Here is a 10,490-nt window from a genome sequence, read left to right as displayed (position 1 = left end):
AGTAATACAGCGCGCATCTCCACTCATAGGCGGTAGGTAAATGCATGTTTGCAGTAATACAGCGCGCATCTCCACTCATAGGCGGTAGGTAAATGCAGAGCACAGCCAAAAATAGATGAAAATCAGGAAATCCAGGGCAACTCAAAAATATGTATCAATTTATTGCAAGCTCAACAGCAGAGACAGGATGAAATGCACGGTGGACACCACTAGCCACATATCTCTCTCTGGTTATACATGGAAGCTGTCACATTGGACATTCATTACCGCTTTCGGACACATGAACATTTATATTCAAATATTGTGAAGTGAAACTTCTTTGCTGGCAGCTACAGAGTTTTGATAGGAAAAATCCTATCACATCAGGGACGTCGGGGGAGGGAGAAGAAAGACACTGACTGACACACACACACACACACACACACACACACAAAAGGAATTCACAGTTACTATAAATATAGAAGTGCAAATAGCTAAAACTTGTTCTAAGTCAAACTTCTTGTCGTTTTGGCACTGAAATTTTGTTTTGATTTTTAATTAAAAACATCACCATCACAAATACAATTTCTGTGACAAAAGACAAAGTTTCACTTAAAATGCGTGTGCTTAGCGCACACACCTTTTTTTGTGATTGCTGAGCACCATCTTTCACACAAAACATCACCCATATCTCCATTCATAACGCCTATTACATCGAAGGATGAAAAACAATTTGGGGAGGGTAGCTGCTGTAATGGTGGGACTAGGAAGGAAAATATTGTAAGTAAAATGTCTTCCTTTCCTCTGCGTTCTGCATGGCAGTGGACACAGATGGGATTTCCCAAATCTTATGACATTTTAATGATGTAATCATTACATGAAACACTTGACACCCGAATTGGGCGTCTGCGAAGGCCAAGACATCCACTTTATAGTAACTAGTGAAGATGGACACTGAAGACCAGGCATCTGCCGTGCAGATTTTGTCCGGCAGGCACAGCACCTTTATCTGCCCAAGAGGTAGCCATGGATCTAGCTTGAATGAGCTTTAGGGAGTGCTGGGACTTCTAAACCTGACAGCATCATCTCTGGCTAGCGTTTATGACCTAAACACCACGTCACCTTGAGTGGGCCATCCGCAACAGGGCCCCTTCCTCCCCCAATTAAGTTCTCTTTGAAGACCCCCGCACAGACCAAGGAAATGTATTGTAGAGTAGATTAGTGATATGCGCTCCAACATTTAGATCCAATTTTGATAAACGATATAAGTCCTTAAATAAGATGCAGAGGATAGGTACTGGGGCTAGTGAGGTAGGTGATCATAATCATAGCATTTCATATACCAAATAAAAGGATATCTCTGTCCCTGAAGGTTAAAAGCTGAGATTAAAGAAAATCAGACCTAAAGCCTCATTGGGAGAGTCCTCAGGTAGGTAAGGAATAACGTACTCACAATTAGTATTGCCCCTGTCCTGTGAATCTTGATAGGCGTGCAACCAGGAGAATGCAGAGATCCAAGGGAAAAAACACTCCAACGCACAGCCCTGAATAGAGTGGGTCCCACTCCAGAAAAACTGATAAAAATATATCATCCTTTATTGATCCATATTTAAAAAAACGGAGGTAAGTACCCTCCTACGCGCTTCGGGCAGTGCGCCCTTTATCAAGGAGTAATATGCTCCCCCTATGTCAGCATTTAAATACCCTTAGGGCATCCCCTATTCGCGCCAAAAATTGCCTCCAAACATATCCGCCCACAAATGTCTTGACCTGTCATAAACCCAATATATTGTATTTTTAAACTGTTGCACCATTAACCCCTGAAGCACCAGATCGATTAAAATACATTTCATATTATCATGACACCTCCCTCCTTAAAATGAGCGAAGGGGCTGGCTTACATGCCAGTCCCGCGCTCAGACGAATGCTGCCTTACCCTTGGCGTGCTGAACCTCCATTTCGTGCCAGTCAGGAGACCATGTCCCTAATGGCTGTCTCCAGCTTTCTCTTCCTCTGGCTGTCTTGCTCTTCCCTCTGTGGACTCTCCCTCTGCCTTTCTCTCTCTTGCTGTCTCTATCTCTCCCAGCCTCTCTCTCTCTGCCTTTCTTGCTCTGACTGCCTCTCTCTTTCTCTATCCCTCTCTCAGCAGTCAGGGACTGTGCTGGCCTATCACTGTCCCACTGTTTGCGGGTTCCTGAGATTGTTGGGTTACAGCGGTCTCATATTGGTTAACCATCTTTCCAAGAGCATTACCTAGCAACACATTAGCAGGAATATCATCAATAACTCCCACCTCCCGCACACCCTGCCCAGTACCCCAATTCAAGTATACCTTTGCCAGTGGCAAAACATGGCAGCCCCCTCCCACCACTCACATATGCAGTGTCCTTCCAGGAACCATTTCCTCAGGCCGCACCAGTGTAAGTGTAGCAGCTAAGTCTCTCAGTCCTTGGGTGAGTTTCTGACCCACCAGGACTGGCTGCAAGTGGGCACCTGTTTTCTTGTAGCCCGGATACCACATAGACACCCTCCTGATGGGAGATCCCCTCCAGAGACAGTGGCAGGCCCCTTCCTTTCTGGGCAGTGGGTGCCCCAGCTGTTTACAGGCAAAACACAGATGGTATCCCCCTGTCCCAGTGTGCCAACCGCCCCTCCAAAAGAAGCCTACTGAGGTATGTGTAACAAGAGGAGGTTGTGGGGCTTCCTCAGATTTACCCCCTCCTGGGACCCCCTTGTTAACTCCTGGATTTGTGTTAGCCACATAGGAATCTGCTAGCTTGTCAGCCTCTGTGGTTGACTTAGGACCTCGGTCCTTAACCCACTCTCTCACTTCAGGTGGGCACAGGGTTAAAAATTGCTCATGAACTAGGAGATCCAATAACCCCTCAAAGCTTTCAATTTCCAGCCCCCCAACCCACTGCTTGCACAAAGATGTCAGACGCCCTACCAGCTCCGAAAAGCCGCTGGGACCACCGTGCTGAAGGACTCTGAACTTTTGCCTGTAGATTTCAGGGGTCTTAAAATGGTGCAGCAATGCAGCTTTGATGGCCTCATAATCTTTGTCAAGGTGTTCAGGAAGATCAGAGAAGACATTCCTGGCTCTTTCATTCAATTTGGGTGTGAGATACACTGCACACTGATCACGTGGCAATTGATACGGTCTGCAGGTTTTTTCAAAACCACGAACGAATGTGTCCAGGTCCCCATCTTTCACCAGGCTTGGGAAATGCTCCATCCGGGCTTTGGAAGGGATGAAATCTCCGCTGCTTGGTACTGACGATTCCTTCTGGAGCTTGACAAGTTCCAGCTGGTGTCTTAGGTTTTCAGCATATCCCGCATCCTCGCGTTCTGCAGCATATCTCGCTGCTTTGCAGTCTGAAGCTTGTCTTTCTCTCTCAGCCTCATGCTCCTGGAACTTGGTGATGAGTTCCAACCACATTGCGTCATCTACTGGTCCACATCCAGGGCACTGGCCGGCTGAGAACTACTGGAATCCTCAGAATATAACAGTCCTGGGTTCCTTGAACCGTGGGCATGTTCCAGGGATAAGCCACCCTCCGTTCCACTGCTGTGGTCATCTTGGCCCACTGTTGCATCTTGCTCTCTATCATTTTCCAGCAAGATTTGTTTCAGCTTTTCTTTATTTTTACCGACTTTGGAGATCATGTTCCTCACACTGAGTCATCAGTGCCGCTTTCGTCTGGCGTCGGTATAAAGCAGCAATATTCACTACACTTTACCCAAAATATAAAGAAAGCAAAATAAAACAAGAGGGCAAGGGTACGAAACTGTCTGCTTGTATGTATTATGTATTATGTAGTAAGTTCTTTCAAAACTATGGCTGTCTCACATTTTAATCTGTTTGTAACTGTTACATACGCCCATAATATATATTATCTTTAACTGTGCATGCAATGTCTTGTATATAATGTATACCCTGTTCACTTATGTAACTGTATTTGCAACCATGAACATAGTGGAGTAGAGCACTGCCAAAAAGAGGAAAATCAAAAAAAGGGGGGCCTGATGCAAAAAATGAATTATTTATTAGGCATAATAGCCAAAAAAAGGACAAACACACTAATGTTAAAAAACTCTGACGCGTTTCCCGCCGTGGAGACGCTTTATCAAAGAGTACTCATGCTCTATACAAGTCGGATTATATAATGGTCAGAGGCAAGTATACACCCACAATTAGGTAAATGCTGAATGGTATATGCTGAAAGCTATATGCAATCAGCTGGATCCTTTGCCCAGCAAAGATCTACAATTAGAAAAGCACCCTGAACCTCTGCACATAATACAAATCCGATGGAGCTTAACATTATACAACAGTTAACATGTAAAACAATAATCAAAACAGAAGACTAATATCTCTACAAAAACAAGACAATTTCCAAAGGAAAAATCAACATATCTAATAAATAAATATTAAACACTATGTCTAAATAGACAATATATTTTGAATAAATGTGAAAAAATAATAATGATTTTATCCCTTAATCTTAAAGAATGATCTAATATAAGTATGGTATAGTGTATGATAAGAGAAAACTGAAATAGTTGTGAGTATGTAAAGAAAGATGTGCAAATAACAAAAAAATTAATAATAAAAATAATAACAAATAAAATTTGAATAAAGGTATATAACATAAATATTTGGAATCTAATAAAAAATAATAAACATTAGTCTTACAGATAAATATACAAATAAGTGAAATAAAAACCAAAAAATTAATTAAAAAACCCCTGATATAAAATACAATATATGATATAATAGTCACCAATGTGTATAATGATATAATATGATATATCTATATAGTCCTAAGCTAATAATTCATAAAGTGAAAAATAATAAAAAATAATAATAAATGTATATATATATATATATATATATATATATATATATATATGCAGCAAGCTGAAGCCTATAGGGAACCATGTTAAAAATGGTTATTGAGGCAAAAAGTGACACTGTGTGCTCATTTGCATGTCATTTCCCAGAATCCCTTGCTGCAGTGGAAGTGCTGTATGCTGGGTGATAATGGGGAAAGGCGGGGTTGCAGACCTGCCTAAGACATGCAGATGAGCATACAGCTATATTTGCATACGGGAAGGTCACGTTGGGTGTACCGAAACGTTGGAGGTGGTGCCATGTTACTTTGATTACATCTGCATTGGAACTACTAAGACTGTGTGCTGTCTCGTTTTTTCCGGATTCCAATCTGGTAAATTCTATTTTTATATATATATATATATATATATATATATATATAATACATGTATATATTGAAAGATAAATTTATATATATATGATTGTAATAATAAATCAAAGATATATCAAATTAAGGATTAGAAATCATAATATGGTGACATATCCCTAAGTATTAGTCAGAAACAAAAAATGGTAAAGGAATGTGGCTATAGATAGTCATATAGACAAAATATCCAAATATAATAATAAATGAAATAAAGACATAATCTTAGAACAAATCTTCAAAGGAAATATACAATAAAAAATATATATCTTAGCGTAATACATAAGTAGTCAATAAGAGAAAATGAAAAAAGATGAAAGCTGTTGAATAAACATATTATTGTAAAAAATGCTTCAATTCCCAGTCAACATTGATGCCGGAGGGTTGCATTGTGTCTAAGCTATACATCCAGAACATTTCTTTTCTGTTCAACATGCCCAATCTATCTCCTCCCCGAATTGGGGCATGTATATGGTCTATACCTGAGAATGTAAAATTTTTGATAGTCCCCTTTGGGCAAATGGAAAAGTGTCTCGAGACCGGATGTGATTGGTCTTTTTTGTTAATTGCACGGACATGTTCCATAATTCTGTTCTTGAGGGGTCGTATAGTACGACCCACATAGCCCTTTTCACACCCGCATCTTAAAAGGTATACAGTGTAACTAGAATTACAATTGATGAAGGTGTGTATAGTGTGTTCTCTATTGGGGTTTATGCAAATAACTTTTTTCTTTTTTTAGCAAACTTACAAATCCCAGTGTCCACATGGGAAAAATCCCTTAGGTATATTTTTTATCCTATTGTAATTGGTGCTAGAATCAAACAAACTAGGGGAGAGGAATGTACCCAACGATTTGGCCTTTCTAAATACAAGTTTTGGCTTATTTACAAGGACTGATGTCAAATCCTTATCCAGTTTCAAGGTGTCCCAATGCTTATGGATAATAGATCGTATACGGTCTGACTGTCTGCTCTGTTGAGTAATAAACAGGGGTGTTGTCGCCTCATCATGTTTTGATCTCTTTTTGGAGGATAATAGAAGATCCCTTCTGTCTATTACTTTAACAATTTTGTAAGCTTCTGTGATATCATGTCGTTTATAGCCTCTAGATAAAAATCTTGAGGTAAGATCTTTAGATTGTATATCAAATGATTCCTCAGTGGAACACAACCTTTTTAAACGTGTAAATTGTCCCTTAAGAATGCCCTTTTTAAGGGACTTAGAATGGTTGCTGTCGGCTCTAAGGTAGGAATTACGTGCGTTAGATTTCCTGTAAATGTCACTTTGGATGCTACCCCGCATATCGACATACAGCATTAAGTCTAAATAATAAATGTGGTTAATGTTCTCCTGATACGTGAAATGTAAATTGTGATCATTAGTATTAAGTGAGTGAATAAATGTTTGTAGTGATGTGAAGTCACCATCCCAGATAAACAGAAGATCATCTATGTACCGTTTATAGAATTTTATATGGTGCCGAAAAGGATTTTTATCACTAAAAATAAAATCAGACTCCCACAACCCCATAAAAAGATTTGCATATGAGGGTGCGAAAGAAGTGCCCATAGCAGTGCCTCGAATTTGTAAATAAAATTGTGAGTCAAAAGAAAAATAATTGTGCGTGAGTAAAAAAGTGATGGAATCTAATAAAAAAGTGCATAGTGCTGGTGATAAGTGAGAAGATCTAAGAAAATGCTGTATGGCGAAAATGCCCTGATCATGTTTGATGATGTTATAAAGAGAGGTAACGTCCATAGTTACCCATCTGTAACTATCTCGCCATTGTACTTTATTGAGATCAAAGATTAACTGACTAGAATCCTTCAGAAAAGATGGAAGTGACTGTACAATTGGTTGCAGGTATGCATCTATAAATCGAGAGAGCCCATCTCCCAAAGATCCAATGCTCGCCACAATGGGGCGTCCCGGGGGATTTGTGAGCGACTTATGGATCTTTGGGAGATAGTGAAAGATGGGGACTATGGGGTTAGGGGAGCGTAAAAATTCAAATTCTTTTTTGCTTAGTACATAAAGTTCTCTGCCTAATTCCAGCAAATCATTCAGTGCATGAGAGAAATTGGTGGTGGGGTCCGAAGGTAGTTTGCAATATGCTTGATCATCCGACAGTTGTCTTAAGGCTTCCTGCCTATAATTTTCAGCTGATTGTACAACAATCGCACCACCCTTGTCAGCATTTTTGATAACTATAGTTTTGTCTTGTTTTAAGGTTTGTAATTCTTGTAGCTCAAGGGTGGAGAGATTGCTGCAACGAAAAGGGTCATGTTTACAATTCTCTGCTAAAATCCTCAGATCCTTTTCCACCAATTTCTCAAATGTAGTGATAAAGGCACTTTTGGAACCATAGGGACAAAAGGTGGATTTCTTCCTAAATGTGGTGTGTTCGAAACTGAGAAAATTAGAAAGGGACACATCCTCAACGTTATCCTCCATTTCCTGTTCCATACGTAGATCTTCTAAATCAGAGATCGCACAGTATTCTTTAAATGAAAAATCAGAGCAAACCTGTTCTGTTGTGTCATCTCCCCCATCGTCAGGAGATGACTCCACAGAATCACATATAGTGGGTACAATATTCCTTGAACTATTACAAAATAATTTTTTCAAAGACAACTTGCGAGTAAATCGCTGTAGGTCAATATAGGTATCAAAGAGGTCGAAGTCACTTTGAGGGGCAAAATTCAACCCTCGATTAAGTAGGGATAATTGTCCTGATATCAATGTCTTATGTGAGATATTAATGACATTACAATCTTCAGATGTTAAGAGCCCAGGACTTACTTGAAAACGAGAGGTAACTCACAATGTATTACTTTCTGGTAAAACATTTTATAAATAAATAAAAATTATAAAAATATAGCACTGAGCAATAACTTTGGGTTACTGAGCTGTGATCTCTCGCAAGACTTAGGCTGAGTCCATAGAAGGACCGACAGTGCTGAGCCGTGCGGACGCTCCGCGATGAGCCCCGTCATCCTCAATGTGGATGTCTTGGGAGGGGGCTTCCGCAAGCGTGCTGAGGCGCAGGGATTTTCAGCCGACATCAGAAATTGTATTTGAGCGCGCTGTCGGCTGAAACACCCAATCGGAGCGAAGCAGCGTCACGACGTCGGGGCCGTGACGCTGGCGCTTCACGGGCTATTGGCCCCATGACCTCAGTGCTCCGCCTCCCGATCGCGCATGCTGGCTCACCTGCAAGTCCATACAATCGCTCCTGATTGAGTGCTGGCAGCACTCTGAACAGGTTCCAAGCTCACCCCCATCCCACTATGCTTCCAACTGGTTAAGGATCATTCATTTTCCTCACACGCAGGTCCATGCATGCCGTTTGGTTGTGACAAATCTAATTCAGATTGCTTTTCCTGGTATTATACAGGTAAATAAGAGCTTCAATCAAACTAAGAACTATGCAGCTAATCACAACAGCTTTATTATAAAGTTTTCTTCCTGGTATTATACAGGTTATTAAGAATTTGATTAGTGTTAGGACCTGCACAGATTTGGTCTACCTTGGTGTTTGGTGTGCAGGCTTAAGATACTTTGGCTAAAGAATCAAACTAAATGACTAACTATAATATTGCCATGCCCAGTGGCACTCCGTTTTGACACTCATATGCAAATATATATATATATATATATATATATATATATATATTGTGGTTACTTTGGGGGTCTATAAATTAGGAGCTTACTGGTTTTCTCTGTTTAGCACTCTGAACACAGCAGGTCTCCACAAACACTTACGGGGTCTGCAGCTGCTATTCCCTTGTGGAAAGGATTATCCTTGATTACCACAGCGGGTGCTGTATTACCTTGGACGGTTGGATTGTACCCCCTGTGTGGGACGATCTTTTATATCAGTATTGGTTGCTGGATAATCCTGGACTGTCCCTTGTACGCGCCCCCTGTTAGGATACATTTATCCCGGTTGCTAATTTTTGTGCATTTTTCTATAGGGAGATCTGTACAGGGAAAGGGAAGTACCATCAGACATTTTTGTGTCTCATGGGAACAGGCCTGAAGAAGGGGGTTGACCCTGAAACGTTGCCCCCGCCCCCCCCCCCCCTCCCTTTTATATTTTGTCTCACCCTATCCCAAACCCCCCCCCCCTTTTTTTCCTTCCCGTTTCTCTCCGATTATTATTTTTTGTTTGGATGCATTGTGGTTGTCTTTTTTACTTGCATAACATTAGGATTTTTTTTTGCTCATTAAAACCTTTTTTGGCATATTCCCTTCTTTTTTGATTCTTCTGTGTGCTGGGAACATTGGATTCTTTTTGGATTACTATTCGAGAGGAAATAGGGTCCTCTCAGTTCCACGTTGCACCACATCCATTTATTTCCACTTATGCTGTCTTAATGTGCTGTCTATTTCGATTGTTTTTTGTTACTTGCTTCAGAGTTCTAATTTGTTGCTAGAGGCCTTCTGTACCTGTGGCAAAAATTAGTCATCTGAATATTATACAGTAGGTGACAAGTATTCAGTTTATTTTGATTCCTTTTTTTGCCCCAATTCAAATGTCTTAAACTAGGAGGTGCACAAACTTTTGAAGCTGCGCCCCCTTGCCTCTTTGATCGGAACCAAATGATGCAGCAGGGTCATGTGACGTCAAGTGACGTTGCATTGCCATGGCAACGGCATGTGACGTCACATGACCCCCACCGCGTCTTTTAACTTCACGTTGCCATAGCGACGCGTCACACCAGCCACCTGAATCACGGTAAGTAGAGTCTCAGGGGCCTCACGCGATCCCCGGCATTTAATTTTAATGCCATGGAGACGGGCGCAGTGCCTCTGCTACCGCCACGCCACCCCTGAAAAATTCCACACCCCCACCAGTTTGCGCACTCCTGTCTTTAACAATTCAATTGTTGCTATGAGTAGCTTTGGTGACAAGGATCAGTAAGGGAGCGTGACAGACACCATAGCTTGCTTGAATGGTCATGTAATATAAATGGTTGATGTGGCATGCACATAAATGTTCCTTATAACATCAATTTATACACTGCTTCAACATGGTTGTCTTAACACCTCAGCCGCTTTAAATGCATTAACAGTTTAGTATTCGTAGATTACGAAAAAGCATTTAATTCGGAGACAGATAAACATACGAGGAGTATCATAGCCGATTAAATTCAACAGAGCTTGAACTCTATTGACATGTCTTTTTTTTCAACCTCATCTGGTATGTAACCACATTTAAATCAGGACACAAAAAAAAAAAAAAAA

The sequence above is a fragment of the Ascaphus truei genome, chromosome 1 (assembly GCF_040206685.1).
Source record: "Ascaphus truei isolate aAscTru1 chromosome 1, aAscTru1.hap1, whole genome shotgun sequence".
Classification (NCBI taxonomy): domain Eukaryota; kingdom Metazoa; phylum Chordata; class Amphibia; order Anura; family Ascaphidae; genus Ascaphus; species Ascaphus truei.
The sequence above is the reverse complement of the archived record's forward strand: the minus strand, read 5'-3'. Positions refer to the sequence as shown.